General features: G+C 41.6%; 1 protein-coding gene and 1 long non-coding RNA gene across 4 annotated transcripts in view; one reads left to right on the top strand and one right to left on the bottom strand.

Moving 5' to 3' along the window:
* LOC111250661 (uncharacterized) overlaps positions 1-16,227 on the bottom strand; it is a 136,534-nt gene that overhangs the window by 88,077 nt on the left and 32,230 nt on the right. The window lies entirely within an intron of this gene.
* Positions 2,375-5,113, top strand: LOC147755414 (uncharacterized). The gene is made up of 3 exons (XR_015328715.1): positions 2,375-3,102; positions 3,408-4,061; positions 4,794-5,113. It is a non-coding gene; the product is annotated as an uncharacterized LOC147755414 (long non-coding RNA).

The raw sequence follows: 16,227 nt of genomic DNA, 5'->3' as shown, positions 1-16,227 counted from the left end.
CGACCACAGTAATACCTTGTCTAATCGAACGATCTCCCATGCGGGAAATTGGCAAATCGTACATAGATCATCGAAGCAGCAAACAAAATTGTCCAAAATGGAGAATCTTCACGCGTAAAAAGCACCTCAACACTTGATACTCGAACAGTCAACTTGAAGCATTGCAGCTAGTGAGTCGGCTACACAAAACAAACGAACCGCTGTATGATCAATGATCACAATAGCACATCTTTTGCTCCGTCACTGATTAGCTGTTCACGAAGCTCCGATCCGTTCGCTTACGCGCAGCAGTAAATTGACATGGAAAACGGACGCTGAGGTCCCAGCCAAGCCTGAATGTGGCGGGTTAAGGAAAAAGCTTAGCCATTAGCTTAACGTGTGTCGGCTGTGAAATATCCCGGCCTTTTCACATGCTGGGCTTTGCGGAACTTCGTCAGACCTCCTTGTTCTATCGTTTAGCCAACCGCTACCGTTTAGACACGTTCGTGATCACCCCTCACAACCCCGGCCGCCGCCGTATCCTTCATCAACAAAGATCTATGCGTGACTGCCAATTTTGCCAGACGCTCAAATCAATTTCTAATCCATTTACTCCCCTATTGTGCCGTACCTCTTTCCATTATATAATATGATCAAAATGGTAGCTGGGAATATGCTAGCTGCTATAGCTTCTCCGCTGGCACACCCTGAGACAGCAGTGAATTGTGCCGACGCGGTCAGAGTGTCACCTCTATCATCGTGGTAAGAAAAATTGCCAGTTCGATATAAGTGCATGAATAAACATCATATGGCCTATTCGGTGTGATCAAGTAGAAATGACCGGGTAACACAGAATTAACATAACGGCGTTATCGACTAGCTATGTAGCGATTTCGCAGACCGTTATGGCGTGCATTTGTTCGTTCTCGGTTTTCTCAACTGATCGGGATGATTCGCGGACTGTATTTGGCATGACAATTAATAATAATCAAAAATTCAATTGGCGAAATCCTGAGCTGTGTCAGACTGATTGAAATGTATGCACCGGCAACGCTGGTGGACTACCGTGAGCAGGGCTGCCAGCGAAGTCAGTCATTTGTATGCTTCTACACGACTGACATTATGACTTTTGTTAATAGTTCGTATGACCAATAATAGCCATTAATTCGCTTTCGCTGTCGTCTGCTGTTTACATTATGAACGAGAGACGCACCCAACAACAGTACTTTACTTCGAATCTTTTGACGTATTCAAATTACCGCCTTTACGGACTGAGGATGCCCATCGAGTCAAAACGTGTATCCGTTCACAGTTCTGCGTTTCATAACACGTATCTGCGTAAAAATAATTTCGAATTATTCGCAAAGATTCTCAGAGCTATATGTGCATTTGTAGCATTTCTTAGGTGCTTGCAGGTACCTGATTGCACTAAATTTACCCGTTATACGTATATGCCTAGCTTGTCTACTGCATAAAAAAGTGTTTATATTTCGAAGGATTTTTGGAGGGCTGACGAATATGTGATTATTCAGCACTTTCATCCGTCTAATTACTCTGCAATCAGTTGTTCGTAACAGTATTACAAGCCTATAGCATATCGCAAAAAAATCAACAGGAAAACAATGTACGTAGGCTTAAAAATGACTTTCAACCGACTTTTACATATTTGAACATTTTCTGTGTTGGATTAATGTGCGCGCGCATACATGTGCACAATTTTGTGCTTACATTAATCTACCTATCGATATCCATAGTACACGTTACTGAATCGTGTGCACGCACGCGCCCACCGAAACACAAATACACGAAAGGTGGTCATAGAACTTCGTTACTTTTGCTCAAGCTGCTGCTAAGGCTGTTGTGTCCTGTGCCTATGTCGTGCCATAATCATTCGCGAGCTATTGCTGCTGACGATTGCGAGTGCTTCAGAGGACTGTGCTGAGGGTCGCACATAGACGCGTTCCCAAAAAGAAGTGTTCGCTCTACGTTCCCGCTTGCACCCTTTGTGTTTCATGTTGTTGCCGTCATAGTTGTAATGTTCTTGCTACACCCCATTAACTAGCTGGGTAACGAGGAGAGATTGATAACTTTTGCTTTTGCGACCGTTTATTTGTCCAGTGGTTTGTAGGTCTTTCCGATTCGCTAAACGTTCTTTTTCTTGACGGCTGCCTCTTTCGACATTGGCAGCAATAACATCCTAATGAACAGGATGGCGGTAGAAGCGATGGAACATCAGTGAACGATACAGAGGGCTGTCCCTTGGCCCTGCAGCGGGTGATTTGGGTTAGGATTCTGGCTTTTGATCCCTCGGTTTCTCTTTCTCTCACACCCTCTCTTGACATTTCTTTTTTTTTTTTTTTTTTTCTCCGGAGAATCAATTGGCGCGCACAAGAAATGTCCTGCGTTTATGGTATCACTCTGTGTGATGTTCTGTGTATAGCTAAAACAACGAGCCAGCGGCGATTGAGACGTAACCTGTTGATTACACGAGCAGTTATTAGATATGCATAGGGTGCACATATAAATATGTACACACTGACATTACACATGGACAAGCAGGCACTTACATAGCCACAAGAATTCGGACGATTTCAGGTGAGGGTAAGAGGTTCGCATTCCGCACCTCGTATTGATACGTCACTACGAGACAAGAAATTAACAACGAAAATACGAATTCTAATGCGTCTTTCGCCGGTATGCTTAGCTGATTAACTAAAACGAGGAAAATCGTCGAAAAGCGAGACGAAACATCCTAATCAACAACATCTTCAGCAGAAAAAGAACGTTAGCATCGGTCGCTGAAGTGTAGACACTGTAAAAGTAGACAAAATGAAAGCTAGACGCTATACATTGTGCAAAAGGTAGAACTTTCCGCTCCTTCCCTCCTCGGCTTGGCTGGAACGAACTGACCCACGGAAAGTCATCAAGATAACATTCGCACTTCTATACGAGACACAACAAAATACCTTATATATCTCTAAAACACCTTTAATATTCCTACGTATATGAAAGTGGCATACTAATATGTCGATAGCCATTCAATAACCGGAGACGTTAAGACAGAAGGATGGAAGCCGATAGTGGGAGCTGGGGAAAGATGGCACGCCAGGGATAGATAAATTAGTAAGTAAGTAATTAATTTTGTACATTCGTTATCAAATGAATCGCTGGCACAGACGTTTTCTTCTCTTAGTCCTACACTTGAGCCTGCCAAAAAAGGCGGCAAACACTTGCCTAAGTATCGAGTCCTCGAGTCAGTTTCCTATTCAATTAATCGACGAGTAGGCCGGCTAATTATCGAACAGTGAATAGCGCAGAAGAGGAAATACTGCTTGAGATCGCAACGTTAAGTAAAATACATATAATTATTGCTAAGTTATATGTGTCTCACAAAGTTGGTTGACTTCATCACTTTTACTGATTAATAGGCGGAACTTATGGTGTGTTAATAATGAAGCCGAAGAGTGATGCGGCCTACCGGAACGTTGTGTTCTAGGAACTAACGCATGCGACTAGACAACTACGAGGTAGAAATTTCCAGGATGTCTTCTCGAAGCCTACTAGGTAATAATAATAATAATAAGTTTTTAAGGTCTTTCGACGTTTCTAGAGCGATAAATCGAAGTAACGTCAACGAGACGTCCCTGACAACGCCAATGTGAAAGTACCTGAGCTTAATTTCTTCTTAAATGTATTTCTTTAGCTGAAAAGTTATAGCAGGTAGCAGTACCAGACTCAGTACCACGCATCTAAAGTATCAGCTTAAAACTTTAAGATATTCGAGGAAAACGGAGAAGTGTCTGTAGTTAAGATCGTTGGATCACATGAGTACAGTCTAAGTATGATGTCGCGTTGTCTGCAATCTTTGAAAGTAAAGTGTATTTTCAGATGGTAATCGTTTGAACTACGTTCATATTTGCTGAACACTCACACCGCCAGCACGTATCTCCAACAAGATCCATGATATGTCTCTCTGTTTCACGTCACCGCAGATCCATAACGTGTCATCGCAAACGAGATGTAACCCCACAGTTTGCTAAAAAGAAACAAGCCGAACCCCGCATCGAATGCTGAACGACCCAGTAAGTACCTCCATTTAAACGTAATAATCTTGCTAGCTGAATATTGCTTGCATAATACTAATCGTCCCCGCCGTTTCCCAGAAATGTTGAGTGGCAAAGTAAGATAGGGAAAAAATCAAAACACGCTTATATTCAATCTAGATGCTTGCCATCTAAAGATCGCACTTTTAAAAGACTACGATGATGACTAGAGATCGACTTGTAAAGCTTACATGAATATTATTGAATGCTTCACGAACCTTCGCAGCAGAGGGCACTAGAACACTAAGGCGTCCGATTGACCTATCGTCAATAGTTAGACTTGACCCAACAATGTAGCCTAATGCGGGTCAATGCTGGGCTGCGTTCGTTCGAAAACTCGATAATCAGACCCTCGAGCCCAGAACGTAATCGTCCCCTGGCGACATTATCGACCACAAAATGTTAACCTTGACGAATGCTTGGTGTTAACTGTGTTGACCTTGCAAACTTGTTATCGAAAGGACGATTGAAAACGTTGTAAAATTCGAAATAAGCGATGTAAGCACACATATTTTTATATCATACATAAAACAAATGTTGCCGACAATCTAACCCTCAAAAAAAAACGTTACTGAATTATTATATTATATTATACCAACTACAGTTTCTAAGTATAGCCGAGATACGTTTATTATATATTTTGAGCAAGTACGATATGTTACGAATATTTTTTTCCATAGATAACTCGTGGTTGCCTTTCTTCTTTGACAGGCCCCAATGTTTCTGTGTAGCACTACTGCAGAAATCTGTCTAGATAGATGATTCGACGCGAGCAATCCTAAGCGCCCGAAGAAGCTATCACTACAATATATTCATCACCGGGTTCCATCGCACGCGTTCATGCTAAACAGCGGAAGTACTACTATACCACGATTTGAACCTAGATCGTTGCGTGTCGCAAAATTTAAAAGCGGACACGCTACCACTGCGCCATAGTGGGGTAACTCCATGATTACTCCACAATTTTCCTAGAAGATACGGACGGATATACAAATTGTCGTAAACATTGGTTCTGCACAATGTCATTTTTTGCTCTATAAAACCGAACTATTACCTTCTCCTTGGTCTGTCTTTGACTTCTGTTTCAGATAAGTCAGTTGTTGCATTTCTAATGACTATAATTTTTAGCAGGGTTTTTCTAATCGAGGACATTTGGGATTTAAACTAGACACATCCCATCAACGCCGCACCATCTACCCAGACGTCTTTATCGTCCGTTATATATATATATATAAGAACGGTGTCAGCGACGGCAATGGTGATTTTCTGGTTTTTCCTATTTTTTAGTTCTATTTTTCTGTCACTCTTTTTTTGCGGCAGCGGCTGATGCTGTTTTTGTTAGTCTATTCTTCGCCCATTGCGCTCGTTTATAGTTCAACATCTGCCGTTAGCCGTAATATCCGTGCACTGTAATACTTGACACATTTAGTGGATTCAGGCACAAGACAGTGGGGTTAACAGAAAGCCCAAAAATGTGCCATCCGTCTTCATAAGTCGATATCGCCAGTAAGATCTGAAGATGATCACGACAATGCGAGCACTTTACTTTGCCTGCTAACCGCTGTCTCGAAGCCCGGTAATATTCAGTCGGCCGCTCGCGCTAAGCGGCCTCGAGCGGTAATCGTAGCTTGCCGTCGACGTTGTGATATTCTCTAGCGTCACACTGCCTTATTCACAAAGAGTAATGTTTATATTGGTGCATACTATTTTTACGCGTGCTGCCTGCTTCAAATTGCCCGACGCAGAGCGTCGTCCATGTGGCACGGGTACGCAAAGCTCAAGATGTACCATAATGGGCTAATATCTTTTTGATGACTTACTTAAATGTGAAACCAGCTGGAAGCGCACTGTGTCTCATGACGATCTTCCCTTTCCGCGAACAGATTTCTACGTATGATGTTTGTCATCTATGGCCGATGACATTAAAAATGAAAAACAAGCAACAGCTGAAAGATCGGCCCTATCATTGCTAAATACGGTTGTTTTTGATTGTATGTGTTAGGTACGTGATAGTTGACTGTTGGGTTCACTTCTAAGATATTCATGCACGGAGCCATTCGTAGCGATTCTCTAGTTGCCAGCTCTTTCTTTGATCGCTTACGAAGTACTATAAAAAGAAGGCAAAATTTTGAAAGTACTAGTTCTAATAAGCAAAGACGTTGCACACGAACTTGTCAACTTATTCGTACAGTGGTAGCGTATTTGCCCGCCAACCTCAAGGGCACGTAATGGCCCAGGTTCAAATCTCGCTGTAGACACTCTGCAATCCTTCAGTAAAAACTCCTGACGATTAATAGAAAAAAAAATAGCACACTAGCCTCGGCTATTGTCCAGACCCGCCAATTGCACTGACTTGCTCCCCTAATAGACCTTTGCAGGAATGATACATTGTGATATTAAGCTGTGAGCATCATGCACAAAAAAATTTTTGCCCCTGCAAATATTACTTCTTGTAGACACAGAGTCTTTGCAAAAAATTAAGCAGTAGTCTTATACTTTAACCAATTTCAATAACCATGTCTTTGGGCTATTTTTTGTAAAGTAGCTTTCCAGGCGTCTTGAACCTCCTTATTTTCATAGTCAAGAGAAATGGAACGAAAAAACATCGTCTGAAAAAAAGCGGATCCTTTTTCATAGCTGTGCCGCGTAATCTTAAAGGAGAAGGCTTTAGGCGTCCCTACAAAATGGCAAATTTTCCTTGGGCAACCCTGACAGGCTTAACCACAGTTTGCCCATTTGGTTGAGCTGGCTTTCGGCGACGGCGGATTGGAAACCACTGACCCTGTCAATCTGTCAAACGCTACGTCCCGGGAGGAAGTTGTCGGTAATTTTTCCCTCACACAATAGCGTATGAAAGTGTCTCAACAAGATTTAGAAAAAAATTGTGTCCTCGGCTTAGCTTTAAATTGTGGCGAAGATCTTTCAGTGTTTGTTATGTTAAATTTCAAGACGAACCTGTTTCCCTTGTAAAAATAGTATCTATAACGTTATTACTATCCCTATGACAATGTTAGTCAAAGAAAATTTGTTAAATGCCAGCGGACTGATCGATCCTGAATGATGGATGCCTGAACGGCGAAAAATTAATTAAAGGATAATAACCTTACCAGCCTTGTAACGACAGCTGGCTTGTCGTGTGGTAGTATTAAATACCTACGCGTCTGTTGCCTTCATGGATTTTTTTCTGTTCACAAATCGCGTGACGATTCATCATTGCACCTATTATATGTATTAAACGTTGTCATCGTTTGCACCGTCGTGACATATAGAAGGTTATCGATTTTCAAAAATGAATTCGGAGTCCAAATCAAAGGTCGTCTGCGATATCTTTTGGTCATCATAATAACAACAACAAATACAGATGACGATGCAGGAATAACAAAATTGATGACAAAACGCTGCACAGAGAGCTGTGGCTGCCGGCTTCACAGCGGTGTCTTCGCGTTGGCGGCTTTTTTGAGGCAGATCTCAAAGCACGCAACACCGAACGGCCAGGGCTAGACATAGATAAAAAATCGGGCTCGCTGATGATTGAAATCGCCGGAAGCCACGTACTCTCGAGACTTATCGTAACATTGATCTACGTTCAGCCTCTCCGCAGGTGGATTGAAGAGACTGGTTTTGTAACGGCGAATGTTACGGTTTTTCTCTTCTTTCTTATGAATTCTTATTATGTATACGCCTATAAGAAGTTAGGATGCAGACCAGTGATGAACATAACAATTCACTAATCATTATATGGCTAACTACACAATGCGACTCATTCGTGTTTTCAGCGTCTCCGTAAACCGACCTCGTTCGAAATTCTGCTTGCAGAGAATTAAACTAGACTGGCTATTTTTATCGTTGTAAACATTCGAGCGAGCGGCAAGTCAATAGGGAACGCGCCAGCAGATTGCCCTATTGGTTCGCAGCAAACAGGAACAACTACAATTCTTCTATACCTATATATACAGTGTTGTAATGGTGTGCTTGCTTGATGATGATGATGAGTGACAGGACGTTCGATACGGTCTTTCACGTATTTTTAGCTTTCCTCGGACAAACGCCAACAAATGGTCAAGTGTACGAGTGACCATTGACAGTTTAGTGGATACTTCTGCCAAATTAGCGATCTAAATTAAATTAATATCATGTTAAAATGTACTTGAATGAAGTCTTAGCGCCGTCGCCACAGAACACACAGACAAGCCGTCTCTGTAACTGAAATAGACACTCGTATGGCCATAAAGAAATATTTATCTCTATTATCTATAAGCGCTACGCTGACCTACTGCGCGCAAAAAAATCAGATCGTTTTTCTTCAAGCGTGCGCCGAGTCCTTATATTTTTCTTTTCATCTCTCATTATAACAGTCATCATGTTCTATCTGGCCGCGGTCTATGCACGCCCTGACCAATTATTATATTACCGTAAAGATGGCGCCGTAAAAGACATGACATTCGACATCTACGAACTTTACAGACTGCAGAACGGGTGATTGCCATTTTCCGCTACAATCTATCGTACGCTTGTTACGTCACCACTGTTGACGTTCAACTTTAAGCCGATAGTAACAACTCCATTTATGATACACAGTAATTCGAATATATATACGCGGTGATTGTAGCAAGCATCGAGTCAATGGCTAACAAGCTAAGATTAAGTTCCTTAGGCAAGCGGTCCTTGCCTCAAAACTCTATCGTCCTATCTAAACAGACTTTGTAGCTGTACTGTCGTTACCTACCGCGGCGAATAACCTTCATGTACGGACCGGCCACGAAATCCGCCAGCCACGATCTCCCGCAGGGCGCAAGCACGCCTACACCCGTAATTCAACAAACTGGGTGGCGCTATTAAACCGGCCATAGCTGCCTATAATATAAACTGAGGATCGAAAGCGATTTGTAGCTGACAAGCGCCATAGTGTCAAACGTCTACCTGGTGAGCAAACCTCGTAGCAGAATTTGTCCCCGAGCAGCCGCAGAAGTAAACAGTAAATCTATTATGGTTGAATATGGTGCTGAGTAATTTATCTTTTCAAACATATGTCATTGGTCCGCACATTACGGCATCGTGACATTTCTAGGCACCGGTAGCAGCTTTAGAAGGAGGAAGCTGTTGAGTCGATCAATATGAGTCCCAGGAGGGGTACAGTACGATGCATGGGGTAATGGCGTATCCCGGGGTGGTTGAAACAGGAAGAAGTCCTCTACATAAATACAGCTGCACCATTTTTTGTGCTGGGTTCGGCCAGTCATTGTCCTGACCCAGAGGACAGTGCTTTCTAGGAAGCAAGACTTTTAAATGTAGCTTAGGTTTTTTTCTGTCAATTATCTCACATAGTGAGAAAGGAAATATAGTAAGGTGACTGATTGTTCGCTTACGAATTCGTGTACAAATGTAATCCATTAAAAAAACTGTTGGAAGTTTGTGAAGTGAAGCAGACAGTTAATTGTGAGACGGTGCTTTATCAATGTTAAAATTATCAATAAGCATTCCTACCAGATAATGTTGCCGCTATTCGCCAGTCCTCCAATCTGCCACCCGCTTATTCCGTCATGTACCTGTGTACGTGTAGGTATTTTATACAGACTTCGCACTTATTAAGGGAATTAAAGAGCCTATCCAATGCTGGCAATAACCAAGTAATGATATCTGGCAGAGTGATCATCGTATACGTAATGGCGACCACGGTCGCGAACCTCCCATATCAACGCAACAATACCACCCTACGGTAGTATGCCAGAAATCAGATGGTTTAAAGCAAATATCATCTATAGAAAAAATAGTCTAATGAAATTTGTGTCAAAGAATATACGAACATTGCCCTTTTGTCGTTTTTCAAACGTAACATTATCTTCCCGCTCATGTTCTCCGTTATAGTTATGAAGCTTTCCTTTTTGGATTCTTGGAACTTGTGTGTAACCTAGTCGTGCATAGATTCTGCTTGTATTTACACTGGGAGCTTTGTTAATAAATTTAACAGCTTTAAGCAGGCAGCAACCACTGTAGACCATCAGCATAAAGGGCGAATAGGTCCGATCGATTCTGGCGTTGACAGCGTCGAGACCTTAACACTATCGTCTACACAGTCGGAGCGAAGGAATGCGAGCTGGGACGGTCTTGGACACGATGTTTACACGTCACAAAACCATAACCCTATATTATACCGTAAGAATAACGATAATAAGTAGTGATAGTGATGCTATGAGATGAAAACAAGGATAACCGTAATCGGGAAAAAGTTAAACGAATAAGAGGAGAGTGGACGGAAGGTGAGCGTTAAGTGACTCTGACTTAGCGCGTTGCGGATGAATAAATTGCATTTTCTTTTAAGTGACACGTAGTTGCTCTCAAAGGACGACGGCTCTTTGTCACGTCGTAGAGCAACGACCACATGTGTTGAATTATATCGAAACGTACTTTTTCGTATACAAAGACATTATGTACGAGACACCTTTCTGAATGATATCTAAGCAAGTGAAATCCCGTTGAGGGTTCGCTTAGACGGTAACCTAAACGCGACTCCTCCTGCAGGTTCGAAGCAAGTGTGATACGCTAGTTATACGATCGTTCGGTTTGACACACGAAGGTACTTTAGAATCTTTTTTTGATATATTGATATTACAAACATTTTCTTAATCATTTAACAGCAAACCAGCGAATTTCTGAATTCTCTCTGATTGATCGCTATGGGCCACGACTACTCACACTGAGTCTACTATTTAAGATATGGATTTCATATTTTAAATGTCCCTATTGCTGAAGGGTTTGCGGCGTGTGATTTCTAAAGCTTGCTTCTCAATCCATAGCTTCGTTTAACTTTTTTTTTCTAGATTCTAAGTTAGAAGCTGGAAATTCTCAAGAAGCCTTTTAAGGGTTTTACATGGAAGCGATGTCTCGATCGAAAGTATTTTGAATGGATTCACTGTTCATTGAGTTATTTTTTTTTATCTAACCTAAGGCTAAACATATTTTTGTTTATAGCGCCTTCAACGTTGACATTCATGATCGATCTGGAGGATTGACAACATGTCGAACCAACACAGGAAGATCTCAACGTCTCCCTTCGAAAAGTAGTACTCCACAGAAATTATAGATAACACCTTACATTGTTATTGTATCTAACTGTATAAAAGACCGGTTCAAACAATTAATGATCTAAATACCAGATATGCTGTCTAACGTAGCAGCTACCATAGCTGATTATCTTACACTTAAAATGCAAATAATATATTTTTTTTTTGTTTGTTTGTTGTCACTAACGCAAGCGGAGTACGTCCTGCGCATGCTTTTCCCGTTTGATCATAGGCGCTAAGTGGTTTCTAGGCTAGACCTTCAAAAGGTTCCTTGATGGCCGTCGGTCTGGTTGACTCTGACTCAGTAACGACGACTTCAATACGCTTCCCCTGTGAGCTGGCTCTTCGCCGTAACGATTTCGCGAATCGGGAACGTATAGAGCGATGTCTTTGTCGAAAACATGTCACACGATGATACGGGAGTGAACGTGAGCCCATGAACAAGCCTACCATTTTCACTATAGACTTGAGCCTCGATTCGATCGTTGCAAGCTCAAGGCTTTGTTTTATTTTGTTGCCAGGAAGACGGTGGCGTGTATGTACGTGTGCTAGCAATTATGCCTCGCTAGACTAGAAATATATTACAATTTTTACGCTAATTGTTTTGCATTACGAATATTCATAAGAGTGCGTTACAAGTTCGTTCAGACGGCAATGCGGAAATGGTTTGTTTGCGGGGCTCGCGGGAGTGTAACCTCCAAACGAACATCGGTTTTTTTTAAACACAGCCACGTGCACGTTACACGTGCAAGGACTAAACAGCGAACTTCAGTTAGAGAAGGAGTCGTCTCCAGAACGACAATTTTTCTATAGTCTCATTTTAGTTTATTAGTCACTTTATTACATAGGCATTTATTGGAAGTAGTTTACATAATTAACGACTAGTCTAACATATTCCATCCCTTCTCCATGCCGAATTGGTCATGGTTACGCAGACCTGTAAGGCGCGGTATTAGCTCAACTATCCGTACGTACATATCACAAACGGATTGGCATTAAAGCGTCTGCGGAAATATCTTTTGCGCATTCTCGACCATATTCCTTCACTTCTAGAGTTGAGATTTCTATTCAAGAAACTAGATAGGGAGCTTTAAGTATAAGCGTTCAACACATTTATATATATATATATATATTGGACAACAAAAAAAAATAGGCCAAACAATACGTTGAACGTTATGGTTGTGGATCGGACTATAATAGACAAGACATTTCCAAAGATTTCGCTTAGGCCAATTACAAGGCTAAAGTAGTGAAGGTGCATGCAGTATATAGGTGCCTATGGAAGCGGCGACAGAACACAGGGATGAACGCACGCTTTGAAGGACACTGCTCCTACTGCCGGGCTATCATAATAACCAGGAGTCATAAGTGCATAATATATATATAGACAATACATGTATAGAAGTCAAAAAGAAAATAGCTAATACTCTATATATTACGCTACTAATACCAAACCTGCTCGTGTACCTAGGGTATTTGCAAGACCGAATCCATCACCAGCAGTCAAGGACGCGAGTTGAACTACTCGTCAAACAAATATGACTATGCGCTAAAACTAAATTGGGTCGACAGTGAGATTCTGAAAACACCCACAAATCAATACGAGCCCAGAGCTAATCAACCCAATGGCTAAATTTAGCGGGCAGCATTAACGGGGAATAGTTTATGAAAACGATGTAAGACCAACGACGAACTTATGAATGGTGTGTTGAAATATCGACTGTGTAGACGTTATCGGAATGATAGAAGATCGTATAGACGGTGACATGTTGAATGAATTAGTTGCAAACGCAGGTCCTGGTCTTGCTAGTTGCCGGCGAGATAATGGAGTTCGGAGAAGGTTTAACTTAACAAGTAACTCAACTAGCGTGACGTACGCCTCGATGGCGTTAAATTTCAGTGGAGAAAAGTAAGGACGAATGCAATCCATACGTCGGATGTCTCTATCAAGCTTTCTTATCGTTTCGCTTGTTCAACAATGGGTTAGCGTCCAACATTTGTTAATGCAGGACAAGCTCAGCTACGTCTGATGTAGAATTCAAAACGCCCGCTTTACGCATCATATTTTTATCTGATAAGAACATAGTAATTCGCTCGAATACACATTCAAGCTTCCGTCTGCTAGCTATCGCCTAACAAAATAAACCAGTTAAGATATCCGCGCTAAAACTATTCAGATCATCTTCATCCGACGGTAACTTAATGTATCCATTACCAGCCGATATACTTTGCTGCACATGAGTTCAGCATCAGAAAACTACTCAATCAACTATTGAATTTCGCAATTTTTTTTCCCCGATGAAAACATTACGTTTAGGAATCCTATATCTACATTCCTCTGACGTTTTACGCTATTAACGCCAGCCAGAGCTAATCTTCATTTCCATTTCAGGTATGTGTAATATCCGTAATAAAACAGAAGATTATGAATAGCAAATGAAGGAATATAATAAAGCACAGCCATCCATTTATGTGACGAGCAAATCTTCACATTTGACGAAACCTACTCGGAAAAGCTGCCGCTGCTTGAACTCAGCGCGGCAGCGAACAATAGACGTCCTGATAAAAGAGCGGTAATAACGACTCACACGACGACCTCACCGTCATCAGCACAAGTCGTTCCATAGACTCAGTCCCATAGAAACATACCCCCATGGACCCCTTCTTTTTCGTCGGTCATCTTATCTTATTGACGGCGTTCGTGCTATACAATTGTGATAGCCGCTGTTCTCCTCTGCCGCATCAGATTCATCAGCACCAGCATCGCCATGGGCATGAAGCTGTTGCGAAAGAGATAGTTTGTGTGGTTTGATTATTGGCCGTTTACAACGCGCTTATCTCATTCATTCCGGCCTCACAGTGACCCTTGACTGAGTTCCTCGATGTTTGTTGAGGCCGCTACCACTACAGTCATGGCTACCGTTCCGACTGCGGCTGTCTCAATCGGAGTTTGGCCGGAGTCACAATCAGACTGTCAAAGTGTTTCTCTGCAATTTCCATCCACGCTACGGGCATAGCGCGGAAAGGTAGGAAATAAGGCAAGACAATTTGCATCGATATCACGCACGGAGACGAACACACATTCAGATCGCGTATAGAGCTGATCCAGTCGACATTGCTAGAAACGTCTCGACAACTGCTGAAGACTGAACGAGCTGCGGATGCCGAAAGAATTTTTCGTCTATTTGTCGAACCGCTTATCTATACCCGATAGAGAATGGTTGTATCTGAATTAACAATAGAACAACAGGGCATTAATGATTGCAGTATAGCACCGAGACGAAGGAGAGCTTGCTAAGCGTATGCACGTGTGTGCAATGAAGAAAATGCCAAGAACACTATGTTTAATAGGACATTTTTCAGCAGAACAATTCAGTTTTACCAATATATCGCGGTGAGGTACCACGAGGGTCGGATATCGAACCGCTGAAAGTGCAAAAAGCAGAGACTCATGGGAGTAATAAGGACTGTGGCCAACATGGTTCATTTTTTCGATATTTCAGTGCAAAGCTGAAACGAAAGATTACTATAAGGTTGTTCCATTCGGGTGGGTTATCGACAGAGGCGTATAATGATACGACATCTTGAGCAACAGCAGAAACTGTGCGCAAAGCCATACAGGCCCAATTTTTTTTTAACTACGTTCAGAACCTGTTTTTACCAGATGATGCCATGTTATCATTTTGCTTGTCGACGGACGAAATACGATAGGCGGCTTTACAGGACTTGGATTTCTGCATATTTTCTCGTATTCCTTTTCGGCTTTGCGGATTGTTGCTTAATTGTTCCTAGAAATAACATCGAAGCCTGCGTATACGGTACGATACGTACAGCTCGTAAGAATTATCCAAAGCAATAGGTATGTCACCTGTCCGAAGTAAATAAATCACTAGCTTCGACACGTGTGCCTATTTCCTACCTTAATCTACGGGTCTTCGTCAATAACTCAACCACATAGTTAAGTGAAGATACTACTGCGTGAAACACTACAAAGATTTGATTTGTTTACTTTTATTTATTTATACCATGAACGCAGTAGATTTTGGTGTACCCTTGCAATAATCTTGTTTTCGTATACCGTTAAAGCAGCATACGGAGCTGGAGGATACCTGAGATAAGGTCTAGAAGGTTGCACGTACTCGTAAGTATCTGGAAGGCAAGTTGATCAGATTAGCACGCATTAGGTGATCCCTAGTAATGTCTATGCCGCCAATCCTGGCCGTACACGTTATGTTTCCGCTTCAGATCAATGTTGCTTTCGCAACTCGTTGCCCTATGTGAATAGGACGATCGGTATCATAAACGAAATGGTTTGGTCTAACCGACAATATTGGTTAGAAGCGATAGCATCTTTCGATCATTTAAGTTATATTTCACTATCTTGCATAGTAACACCAATTACATAGAGAAAAAATTTTTAGAGGCCTCAAATTAGCAATTTACCAGTGAGAGAGAGCTCGATAGCATTTAATCAGTCGGAGTACACGTTTTGACTTTTGCCTCTTAAATTCGTATTAAATATCATAGTATGCTATAAAATATTATTAAGTAAAAAATTATATAACAGCAGTTTCTACGATTAGAAAGATGCTCAGAGTTCCAGCGGACAAGTTCCAGACACATGTTTACTAAACAGTTTTGCTTACCTCTCTCCTTATCACATCTTTTCTTATTTATTTTTTTTTTTCGTCAAGTTAATCATTGTCCTGACTGCACAAGGGATCGGCCTATAAAGGTTATTTCCTTTTTGTTCATTGCGCTACCTCTATTTAAATTTAAATAGCATTTACGGTTGTTTTGTATGGACCACACAATTCTAGCCTGAGATCGGTCTTTAAAGATGTAGTATGTTTCGTGAGAGAAAAATGAGTTTGTGACAGTTAGATTTTATCAATACGCGAAACCACCTACTCTATCATATACCACGTACGACGTATCCGGAACTTATGTTCAACCTAGGAAAATTTGCCAACTATATTGGGTGCTTTAATTGCCCTCAGTGGCGAAACCCGTTCTTTTACGATATCGCTGTTAGTAGCGAATTGAAGAGCTTCTTCATTCTCGAAAAGGAAGTTGTGTATTTC

This window comes from Varroa destructor, unplaced genomic scaffold (genome assembly GCF_002443255.2).
Source record: "Varroa destructor unplaced genomic scaffold, Vdes_3.0 BEIS01000005.1, whole genome shotgun sequence".
In the NCBI taxonomy this organism is placed as follows: domain Eukaryota; kingdom Metazoa; phylum Arthropoda; class Arachnida; order Mesostigmata; family Varroidae; genus Varroa; species Varroa destructor.
This window is presented reverse-complemented; position numbering and strand designations above follow the sequence as displayed.